This window comes from Electrophorus electricus, chromosome 1 (assembly GCF_013358815.1).
Source record: "Electrophorus electricus isolate fEleEle1 chromosome 1, fEleEle1.pri, whole genome shotgun sequence".
In the NCBI taxonomy this organism is placed as follows: domain Eukaryota; kingdom Metazoa; phylum Chordata; class Actinopteri; order Gymnotiformes; family Gymnotidae; genus Electrophorus; species Electrophorus electricus.
Genome location: NC_049535.1, coordinates 4887545 through 4900000, shown reverse-complemented (window position 1 = coordinate 4900000; position 12456 = coordinate 4887545). Strand labels below are relative to the sequence as shown.

Below are 12456 nucleotides of genomic sequence, written 5' to 3'. Positions count from 1 at the left end.
CTGTCTGTCTGTCTCTCTGTCTGTGTCTGTCTCTCTCTCTCTCTGCCTCTGTCTCTCTCGCTCTCTCTGTCTGTGTCTGTCTGTCTCTCTCTCTCTGTGTGTGTGTCTCTCTCTCTGTCTGTCTCTCTCTCTTTCTCTGTCTGTGTCTGTCTCTCTCTCTGTCTGTGTCTGTCTCTCTCTCTGTCTGTGTCTGTCTCTCTCTCTCTCTCTCTCTCTCTCTGTGTCTGTCTCTCTCTCTCTGTCTCTCTGTCTGTGTCTGTCTCTCTCTCTCTGTCTCCCTCTCTCTCTGCCTGTCTGTCTCTCTCGCTCTCTCTGTCTGTGTCTGTCTGTCTCTCTCTCTCTGTGTGTGTGTGTCTCTCTCTCTCTGTCTCTCTCTCTCTCTCTCTCAGTCTGTGTCTCTCTGTCTGTCTCTTTCTTTCCCCATCTCTCCCATCCTAAAGTTTGTGTCCTACTTTCTGGGTTCTTTGAAAAACAGTAGTTGGTGCGTATCAGATGAAAGATAGAAGGAGATGAGGAGGAGAGAGAGAGAGAAAAGAGAGCAAAAGCCAGAGCAAGAGAGAGTGAAAGAGAGAGAGAGGGAGAATGGAAGAGCAGGGAAGAGAGGCCAGTGGAATCATGTGAAGGCTTTGCCCCTTTTATCTTTCAGCCTGAGATGACTGACTTTAAAAAGACATGACAGTCTCTCAGGGGACCAAACCCTCCTTTGGCTTTAAGCACTCTGAATGTAAATAGTGGAATGCAGCCGTTACACAACATCCGCGGCCCACTTAGACGAAAGGGAGGCATTTTGCCTTTTTCATTTTTCTGTTTCTGCAATCAGCAAAGGCTGGAACTGTGCTTGTGCATTCCAGGTTGTTAACGACTAATGCGTAATCCATATGCCTGGAGAATTTAGGCAATTTTACATACTATGCCAAAGAGACAGATGATTGCCTACCTGAGATGGAAAATGGGAATGATCACTTCCCACATATTCCCAGATCTACTCTCCAGCAGTACAATGTAAAATTACTGAAAAGCCTTTCTGGGTCATTTAAAGCTCTTGACTAAGGTTTGACTTTTCCACTCTCAAAGAAGGTCGAAGCAAAACCATAAAGGACATCAACTTATGTGTGCTAATTGTTTGGATTTGAGTGTGCATGTGTGTATGTGTGTGTGTGTGTGTGTGTGTGTGTGTGTGTGTGTGTGTGTGTGTGTGTGTGTGTGTGGGCGGGGCCAAGGGCGTCAGTGGTGGTGGTGAATGTAGAACATGTCTATTTTGAGTTCTAGTAGAGCACATGGTCCCATCATTAGAGGCCAGACTGTGTCCCATGTGTCACTTGAGCAGGCAAACTCTCAATGTGACGCCGTAACTCGTTTACTTCAGGCCCCCACCGAGAGCCACGTCACTAGCAGCACTACATGGTGTGTGTGTGTGTGTGTGTGTGTGTGTGTGTGTGTGTGTGTGTGTGTGTGCATGTGCATGTGTGTGTGTGTTTCTTTGTGCTGGGCTGTCACAGGCTTTTGAGTGGAAGGCAGCTTAAGCCATGTGGCAGACTTTATGGTGTGTGTGAGTGTTTGTGTGTGTGTGTGTGTGTGTGTGTGTGTGTGTGCATGTGTGTGTGTGTGTATAAGAGGGCTTGCCCTCTTCTGATGATCCGTTCAAAACAGGTTTCTGAGAGGCACACCCCACACTCTTCACCAACCCCTCCTCATCACTTCTACCAACACCTCTACCACTACCTCATACACACATGCACACACACACACACACACACACACACACACACACACACACACACACACACACACATAAATACGCACACACTTACACACAATGCATGTCCTTTATTGCTGAGGGCTTTGAGCTGATAGGCAGTGCTTCCATGTGACCGTTTTGTTAAGCTGTGTCTGGCTGGTGTGGGCTAAAACCTTCAGTGACGGTGACGTGACCCTGCTGTAAATGACCTGTCCTGTCAGACTCACCTCCTGCCTACTCCCAGACAAAGCGAGACAGAGACGGTAGAGGTAGAGAGAGAACGAGAGAGGGAGAGAATGAGTGAGAGAAAGAATGAAGAAAAAGAAACAAGCAGATCAATGGAATCTAGTCCATTATCTGTTTCTCTCTACTGTGTGACGCTCCCTACTGCACGCTTTGCCGGCCTTGTGATAAAGCAGGTCATGTGACCTTGCAGCTGCCGTGGCGACACCTATCAGTCAGCGGCAGAGGAGAGCAGTGTGTCTCACAGTCCCCCCATGTGAACCCTTCGCTCGGCGAAACTGAGCTGGACCCCTTCTGGCCCTCTCTGTCCCTGAATGGCTCAGATTACGGAAGATATAGCAGTGGCTGGTCTCTCAGTCGGGCAATGTCAGTTATACCGAACAGGAAACCCGCCAGCCATCTGTAGAATGGGCCGCCTTGCCAGTGTGTCAGGGTGGCGTAATCACCACGCCGGTGTGCTCTCAGATCTGGCCATTCGTCTTGCTTTGATGCCGGGTGTGCTGGTTTTCCTGGAGCTGGGCCTCAAACAGCGGGAAGGGGGGTGCGGAGCAAGGTGGAGCACGTCTGGAGATGTGCTTCATGTTTTGGTGGGGAGTAGTGGGTGTGTGTGTGTGTTTGTGTGTATGTGAGAGAGAGAGTGTGGAAGAGAGAGATCAAGAGACATGGAGGGAGGCCATGTGCAACGAGGTGATGGCTAGACTTGAGTGGACAGAAAGAGGAAGCAGTTCTTGCATCAAAGAGGCAGATGGCGCAACACAAGCCTGGCATGACGAGATCGGCGTGACTGGTCGGTTGGCTCAGGGTGGCGTGGCAGACGACATTGGCACCGGCGGATGGCGGAGAGGAGACAGCCTGCCTAATTGTTGTCAGGCAGTGACGGTGTCGAGTTACTTCACTGGCACGCAGAAGATCTGAGGCAGAGTTTTAGGGCTTTTGTGCAGTTCTGAGACCTGCCGCTTCCATCCAAAGTGCAAGCATCTATATCACTGCAGGGCCCAACACTGTTGATTGTATGTCAACTCCTAATGTTCCGGAACTGTGCTGGAATTCTGCTTCACTCTGATGTCATGATTCTAATTTGAATTCGACCACACCCTAAAGTTTTGTGGCAGAACCACGCCAATCCAAGATATGACGGGGTCGCTGGGAGGCCTGTGGTGTTCATCTCTGTGTCTGGCTGCGTATATGTGTAAACATGTGGGTTAGCGCAGGTGGTTGGGTAACTTCCCTCACACAATGACTGCGTTGTTCTGAGCACTGCCTGCTTCGTGCTGTAGTTCCAAACAGGCTGTACCAGTATGGCGGGTGTGCATCGGCCTCTGGGGGGAGGAAGCAAAATGTTGTGCAGTTCATATATAGCCAGCGTGGTTGTTTTCAACTGTCATATGGAGCTCTGTCGATGCTCTATAATTATCCTTTCTCTCGCTTTCGCCATCTCTCGCGTTCTCTCACGGATAAGTGTGTACATGCACAAGCGCGCGCGCACACACACGCAGAGAATGTGAAACGTCACACATTCTAACACACATCTATAACACTCTTTGTTTCAGCTCACACCCTCCCACACAAATCCATATATTCTGAAACATTCCTCTACATCATCTCACGTGTTCTTTCATGGATAAACACACATGCATTCTCTCTCTCTCTCTCTCTCTCTCTCTCTCTCTCTCCATATCTCTCACTCACCAGTGCCCTTGCAGCAATTTGTGTGCTGTGGGTGCTAATGGAGTGTGTTATGGTGATGATGAGAGGAGGGAGACAAAGAGAGAGAGGGGGAGGGAGAGGGAGAGAGAGAGAGAGAGAGAGAGAGAGAGAGAGAGAGCTTTAACCTGCAGCACGACGCACTGACGTTTAGCGGACGCGTCCCGGCCCCTCCATCATAATCCTCAGTGCGGTGGTGTGGAACCAGAACAGAAACCTGCCTCGAGCTCACCGTGTGGACCCCACATGCTCCAGATGGATCATGGGAGAACAAGGGCCCCTAAATATAGCTGGTTGCTATAGAAACCCAGGTGCACGGGCCACCTCCCCTAGCCGTGTGGTGGGGGCGGTTGGAGGCGGCCGGGACGCAGGTGAGGCGGAACTCTGGCCGGAGAGCAACGCTCAGCAGCACTTCATTATATTACACCCATGTTGGAGCAATCAACATTTCCATGACAACCAAAAAGATTCCGGCACGGTGGTTGTCCACCTTCTGTGGACACCACCATGGTAACAGTTTTTCATGAGGCTCGAGTGGAGTTCTTTCCCTCGCAACCTGAACTCTCACCAGCCATAGCTAACAAGATATCTCACGTTTTATATAACCACATATTTTTCATTAGTTTCCTGTAGACTTACCTAGCGCGCCCTCGTTGTCTTGTTATTACCTATGGTAAGATACGCTCACTTTGTGCGTAAAATGATGTTGGATCATTTGAGTTGGCCCAGGAACAGTCACAAGGCACATTCATGTCTTCCTGGTTCATTGGACAGGGACTACTGCACTAACAAATGTTTATCAGATTAAAAGTTGTGGTCAAGTTCAAAGTGAACACAAACATGGGACATAAATATTGTGGTTCGTGTTTGAATATGGGGGCTGCAATGAGCCGTGAAATTATTTTCCTTAATTTGATGGCGCCAAACTGGCTTTTATTTATGCACGAGTGAAAGATTCACTGGCTGACGGGGTACTTGGTGGAGACAACGCAGAGGACGACATTGGACAGCACTGTTATATTGGCTCTTGCTGTAGTCTTCAGGTGTAGTCGAGTAGCCACGGACCGTGAAAGGACGCCACCAACTTAAAAAAAACAACAACAACCTAGTAACCGTGGCTGACACTGCATGAAGTGAGAGCATTTACGTTCAAGCTTGCTACCTTCACCGTGCTGTTTTTACAGCTGTCGCATGTCTTGCGATATCGGTCAGGTCTGCCACTAGCCGGAAGACTGTCGTCGTTTCTAAAACCACTGGAGCTGCCGGTAAAATCTTCCGTCGTCGCAGCACGCCATTTCACCAGGTGGACACGCTATACTGTACGCGCAGACGGTCGCGGCGACGCGGAACCGAAAGCGATACGGCAGAAGTGAAAGTGTTGTGGGGGGATTTCGCACTGCCGTTATAAGGGAGTTTTTGCGATGGTTATGGAGAGTGTATCATAAGCCACATGCCCTTTAGTTAAACGTCAGTTCCAGCACACGCTGCATGGTGACGAATGCTTAAAGAGCAGTAAAGGTGAAAGTAGCACTGCGTCCGAAACCGCGCTATGTTGTCATTTTATGAGTATATACCGTTGGGCCGGGCACATTTAAGACATGGAGTGTAACCTTTTTGAGATTAGATATTGGCATAAGAGCATATTATTTTTGACATAGCCTACTGTTCAGTATTATTTTAGAGGCCTATCAAATTTGCAGGGATTTTTTTTTTTTTTAACAATTTCGCTTTTCCCACGTTGGTTAAACATACACCAAGTAACAAGACTTTTATGTTTGTGTTCTGCTTCCAGCTAAGAACTGTAGAAAAGCACTCTGTTCGCGGAGCACACAGCTCACGCTGTTGTGAAGGAGTGTTTATTTCCTTGATATTTTGGCTGTTCGTTAGGCGACGAGGCTGACTGCTTTACGGTGGCGAAGCGTAGATGGAGCCTGTTACAACAGCCTGGAGAGGCTGAAAACCACTCCGATATGTATGAGAGAGCAGAAGAGACAATATTATGCGACCACTGAGATGATTAATATGCATCGGCACAGGTGGTGCGTTCTAATTTATGCTGATGAATTCCGAGCCAGACTACATGATCTCTAATCAGTTTCTCATTGAGCAAACGGTCACACCATGATAAAAAATATATATTGATTTCTTTCTCTTTTTTAGCATAGAGAAAAATATCAAGTTCATTGAGTTGTGCATAACATTAGCACATTATATATTTATTAATGATGTGTAATGTTGTATTCTTTTAAAGTTTATTGCACCAGTACATCTACAGCCAAGGCAGCAATTGTTGCTTAACAGGCTGAAATGAATCTGGAAACCCGAGTGGCCCTGACCTATGAAGAACTAAAGAGAGGCTCTGGCAACCCTATCCTCCACATGTGGCTGCGGCTCCAAGGTGGTGCACAGGAGGACCACAGAGGCCCGCTGCCTGCCAGGAGCAGCGGGGTAACCCAAAGCCCTCCAGAGGGGCTACATTTCAACGGCCTAGCACAATCTCCTCTCACCAGCCTCAGCTGTCGCCCTCCAGCCGCAGGGGCGCGACTGGGAAAAGACTGAGTGAAATGTTACTGAATAGAGCCCGTGAGCCCAGGGGACAGAATCAAAACAAGTTCTGTGATGTTTTGGCAACTCCACTCTAAATGACAGGTGCTGTTTAGGGAGATATTTTCTGGAAACGCAAGTAGGACACTGCTTAGTCATAAAGTTCAGCCGTGTGTGAACATTTCATGTCTCCCATGAGTAGTCTCATTATAAGAGCTACAGAAAGATTGACAGGAGGGGTTAGCATGTATTTGGCAACGTCATATCAGTGAGCTGGAGGAATTCCGCTGTGACCAAACGGTTTCCCTGGTTACAAAGGGATAAGCTGCCACCTCGCTCAAGCCAGACATGGTGATCGGTTTCAGCAGGACAGAGCCCAAGTCTAGTCAGAGAACAAAGATATATTAGCTCTTACTTACTACCCTTAATCGGAATACGAAAATGAATACAGGGCTGGTAATAAAATATGAAGTGCTATAATAATATAATAATAATAATAATAATAATAATAATAATAATAAAACCTTTAAGTGCTTTTCATGTACTCAATGAAATTCGAAAGCTGTAAGAAGATATAATGGTCAAAGGAAGGTTACAATATAAACATAAAATAAATCCTTCTGTGTTTCTGCTAGTGAGCCCTGTGTTATATTTGAATGTTTGCATAGCTGAAGCCTAATCTGTCCAAAAAGTCAAAAATGCATATAGTTCCTGAGACTAGCAATTAACCTTACCAAAAAAACTCATAGCCATTTCCAGCTCTGAACATGTTTGCACTGTCAACCTACAATTAGCCTTCCCATTTTGGGAAACAGAGAGCGTGTTATACCTATCAGTCCGCCATTTCCTTCTAATGCATCGAGTAACTGAATAGGCATGACGAAGTGAGATTTAATACTGCCTTCTTCCGAGAGTCTTACGGCGCGCCACCATTCGGGTTCTCTCCATTCACTTCCACCAGACGTCCTGGTAGGACCAAACATGGCAGGAACTGAGACAGCTTTAACTGCAAACCACAGCAAAGTATAAATAAATAAGAATGTGCATAGATCCCCATACCAGCACACTGTTTAGAATATAGTCTCCATGCACTTTGGAAGAGTCAGTAACAGCCGGAAGGCGGGAGGTGTCACCAATCGCTGGACCTTCTAAATGAAGCGAGACTAACTCATGTCTGATGACTGAACTCTCTGAAGCAAGCTGAGCTCCCCGGAGCATGACCTCACCTCCATTACCCAAAGCTCTCCGCTCGTGCCGGACAGGATGATTGGATTTGCGGCCGAGGCCGCCCCAGCGCTGGGCTGGGTTGGCTCGCCAGCAGACGGTCAGGCTCGGGACGTGACTCACCGAGCGCGTGGAGCAGGCCTGTGTCTGAGCAAGGCCCGCCCCGGAGAAACCCGAGCCGTCACTGACCGGGCAGGAAACCCTGATGCTGTTGAAGCTAAGCGGATGATGTCATCGCTCCATTAACCACAGCGGCATCTGTGCTGCCCCGAGAGCTCGCCAACAGGGAGCCTGTTCCAGGCCGGCTGTCGTCTCCCCCTACGGTCTCCCTCGCCAAGCTACCAGCCGACGGCGGCCAAAACATCACCGAAGGTTAGGTTGTTTGCGCGGCATATTTTATGCACAATATGGGAACAGGAGAAGCCTTAGGACGAGTCTGACTTCCTGAGTATATATAGAAGGTCTGTGCTGAGTGTGGCTCAGGGTGTGCGGCAGAGAAGTCATGACAAAAGGGTTGCGTCACCGATAGGTGAATATAAATATAGCACTGAAATATTCGCCGTCTCTGTTGTGTGTGTTCGTGAGTCATAGGCCACGGCTCGTCCGCCTGCCTCCACCTCATTCTGATGAGGTGACGCAGCCTTCCACGCGTAGGCGTCTGCAGGAAGCGCTACGGCCATGCTTGATCACGGCTGCCCTTGACAAAAGTGTGTTGTTTGCTCTTCTGAGAAAAGGGAACGGGGGGGTTAAGGTGAAAGGTAAGCAGGTGAGAAGCTTCAACCCCTTAACGCTAGCGTGACTGAAATTTCTTGATCCTGAGGACATCTCCCCTCCTTTTTGCCAACCATTAGTGGCCCAAAAGACGTTTGTTATGTAAATGCATGACAGAGGCTGCAGCTGTTTTGTGCAGTTGAAAAGCAACCATAGATTCCCTGGCTATGACTGCACATATGCTGGAGTCACAATAGCCCACAATCTCTCTCTCCAAATATAGCACTTTATTGTTGTTGTTAGTATAATTTCTGTATAAATACGAAATCGTGTGTGTGTGTGTGTGTGTGTGTGTGTACAATCATTTTCAACAGTGTTTTTGTTATTGGTGTTATTAGTTGAAATCACGCATGCTCATATTCTATCACAATTTTCTACAGAACAGTGCTTTTTTTTGGTTTTTGAATGAACAACTATACATTGCCTACTTCTCTTATTGTCCCTTATTACGCACCTCTTCTATTTTAATTTTCCTTTCCTGATCTCCCTTTTCCTTTATTATTATTATTATTATTATTATTATTATTATTATTATTATTATCATCAGCTGAAGAAAAATGTGCTTGCTTCAGAAACAGGCAGCGGACGACACCTGGAGACAAGTGCAGCCAGTGTAGCAGTGAGTGCCACTCACGTGTGGGCCTGTACAGTCACAGGTGCTGCTCTTCCAAACCGGAGGAGCAACTTTCCAGACGCAGATGCATAGTTTTCCGAGATTTATGGATTTTTAAATTTTATTATTTGTTTAATCTATATGAGTCAACATATATAGTCAAACTTTTTTGTGTTAATAATACACATTTGCACATCCGTTAATTACATCCGTTATTAATATGTAAATAACTGGAATAATATTAAGGAGTTTGCAAAAAACAGCACAAGGACTGATTGGATTGTTGAGTGTTGAGGAAGTGCTGGGACGTGTAGTCCAGATGGAGTGGTCAGCGGCCAAGCACGGAGCATGACGACTTCCACGAATTCACTCCGATCCTCGGCTTCCCAGAAATGTTGCTGTTGTTGTGGTCTGCCGCTGCTGCTGGCATGGCTGCGGTCCTGCAAAACTGAGTGTCCCAAGTTCTGCCGTAAACCGATTGGCCAAAATTACTCTAGTTGTGTTGCTAAGGTGATAATGATTCCCAGGCAGCTAACTCAAATGAGTCACTTTCTACTATCTGCAAACAGTGGTAAGTCCTATGAGGGTAAAGTACAGCGGTGGATGTTACAGCTGGCTGAGTATATTCCGGTTGTTTCCCTCTGTTAGGGGGGGATAATCATAGTCATCCATGCCAAACTTACCCTTATACTTGATGCCAAGCCGTTAGCCTAGAAGAGCAAGTGGAGGCAGAGTGTGTGATATATCTGTAAAACAGAATTAAAGAGCTGAGTGCTTTGGCAGGTCTGAACAGGGTGAGGAGTAGCTCTCTCCAGAACCTCAGTGTCCTCTGTCTGTCGGGCTGTTCATCAGCGGCAACGAGGCCATATATCTCAAAGACACAGCACCCAGTAGGAGGGCCCTTAAACAGGCCAAAGCGTCCTGATTTAAATAAGGGCGCGGAGGAGTGCTTTTGTGAGCACTCCTTCCTTCAGTCGTTTCTCTGATGTATTTATGGCCTGCCAAGTTTGCCCACTGCTTTTGGAAAAGCGCTGGCACAAATCAAATGACCTTCGGCATCTCCCATGTCGGACGCTGTGTGCAGCACGTGCTGGATATGAAGACCAGGATCACCTTAGCTACCCTGCAGTGCTTATTCAGAAGCCATTTGCATCACTTACAACTCTATTAAAGTTGAGGATGCATTATCCTGGATGCACACCATTTCGTCTCTCTCTGTGACTTTGTATGTGGTCTGAGATCAAAATAAAGCTTTACTTAAAAATACAGATTTAAAAAAATGTATCGTTATAGATGTTGATAGATGTTTAGTAAGTTGCTTACATGCTGTGTTTAAGGAACAGGACTTGAAAACACATTAAAGCTGTGAGACCAAAACTGGCTGTTTGATAGTCCAAGATAAATGATTGTTGATCTAATTTCCACAGAGTCATTATTAGTAAGTATACCACGGTGAATGGAAAATGTCTGACTGAAACTGGATCTCAGTATCTCCAGCTGTAACGCACTGCTGTTCTGTGCAGAGGGCTTTGTTTTCTTAACTGGGTCGCCCTTTGACCTTTGTGTTTGCTGGGACCTCTGGAATTTCGCGTCACAAGGAAAATACAAACAACAGCTGTAGCTTGTTTCCTCAACTCAGGAAAAGGTCATGTTTACAATGGCTCACATCCAGAGGTTGTTCGCCTGGACAGATTTCAAAGAACCTTATCACTCCATCCTTTCTCAGCAGCCTAAATATAGTCACGCTATCGAGGTTGATCACCGTACGCTTATACAGTTCTGTGAAGGGATGAGGGTCTAGGTAACAAATGTCCAAAGTCTGTTTTGTTTTTTTATATACAATAAGTGACCGCGTTCCTTATCTTTTTACGACGTGTGTGATATTTGCGCCTTACCAAAAGAAGCTGAAATCCAAGAGGAGGCGTGTAGCTGTCTTTGCCACGCTAAGCGAGGTGCGGTTTTTGTGTGTGTGTGTGTGTGTGTGTGTGTTGCACAGGGAGGAGCATTTGGCTTCACCTTGCTGCGTTGCTGTATATCTGATCCTGCAGGGCTGATTGAAAGGTTAATGGGCAGAGTGGGCCAGACGCACTGTTCTTCACCACTGACAGTGAGTAACGCCGCTGCTCCGTTTCCAGGAAGCGCCTGTCTCCTTCTCGGGATCGATCCACCTCGTACCATCCGCTGGCTCCCATTTTTAGAGCTAATGGAAGAGGCACGTTACTACGTTACTGCAAACACGCGCGTCGCTGATTACAAGTGACCGCGCCTTGATCGTTATTCAGCCTACAGGAAATGTAAGAATTTCGTTGACCACTCACATTCACATTTCATCACGCTCTTCAAACATGAGCAAGCACCGAGAGAGCTGATGTTAGGCCTAATTAAATTATTAATTCGAATTTGTCTGTGTCAGCATCAACCAAGAAAGCATGGCACCCAGTAACCGCATTGTTCTCTATCTCTCTAATGACACAGATGTGGTGACTTAGAGACTTCATTGGAAGTGACCCCGCTGAGGCAAAGCCAGAGGTGGGATGTACGTGCCACACTTCTAGTGCTCATTACGCTTTACCCTGTACATAACTGAGGACCCCATGCAGTCAGGCAGATAAATGCATTCTGCCATTGCGATGTTCTCGGCTGCCGATCTGAGGGCCTGTGTCCATAAAGCCGATCTGAGATCTGGCACCTCCCCTGTCTATAATGATCGGGACCGTTAGATGAGATCCAAGATCATAGAGCCTAGACTGTGGCTCTCAGACGATAACATTGACTCGCCACTCCTCAACACGGACAGCAAGCGTAAAATAAATGATTTGTGTCTGGATCTGGTCGACATATTTGGTATTGTGGGTTGTGCTTTAAAAAAATAATAAATCTGTTGTTTTTCTTTCAGATTTATGTACAACAGCACTCAGTTGCACCAGCTATTTAAGTTCTTCCTTATGGCCATGTGTTGACAGCTGTAGTGCAAACCACAGTCGACTTCAAAGAGCACAGTACCACCCACAGTGTTTATTCCCAATCCAGTGCAATAGATCATGGAACAAATGGCAAAAACTGACAGTCTTGTTAGTGTAACAACATGTTTGTATTTGTAATCTAAAGAAGAGGAACGTGGATGGGAGATGCACGTCTGGGTTTGACACAACAGGGACAGCAGGATTGATTATCTCTGTGCAGAAGCTCTGGAAAAAAAAAACAACCCTAGGATGTGTTTTCTGCATCCTTCGGAACAAAGAGACCCACATTCACACCATAGTGCCCCTCGCCTGGCGACGCCCTTGAGGAAAGCCTCTCGGGCCAGACTGGCTTTTGATTGGGTGTGATCCCGTGGCCGTAACCATAGCGACTGCCCACGGAGCACCTGGAGGAGTGACGCAGGCGTCGTCATGGCTGCCGAAGGACGAGGATGATAACGGGGAGAAGGTCGAGAGCTGGGGGAGATGTGTTGCGGGGAGGGAGGGGCATGCCAGCTGTGCCTTTCTCACACACACACACACACACACACACACACACACACACACACACACACACACACACACACACGCACACACACACGCACACACACACACACATCACACACACACACACACAAATGTACACCAAATTAGATAAC

General features: G+C 47.1%; 2 long non-coding RNA genes across 2 annotated transcripts; one reads left to right on the top strand and one right to left on the bottom strand.

Moving 5' to 3' along the window:
• Positions 1 to 5880: 5880 nt before the first annotated feature.
• Positions 5881 to 7548, bottom strand: LOC113586513. Its single transcript, XR_004776578.1, has 2 exons — positions 7456 to 7548; positions 5881 to 7235 (listed from the first exon to the last, which is right to left on the bottom strand). It is a non-coding gene; the product is annotated as an uncharacterized LOC113586513 (long non-coding RNA).
• A 104-nt stretch (positions 7549 to 7652) lies between these two features.
• Positions 7653 to 12252, top strand: LOC113586511. The gene is made up of 4 exons (XR_003411623.2): positions 7653 to 7825; positions 10834 to 11131; positions 11313 to 11373; positions 11734 to 12252. It is a non-coding gene; the product is annotated as an uncharacterized LOC113586511 (long non-coding RNA).
• The last annotated feature ends 204 nt before the right edge of the window (positions 12253 to 12456 follow it).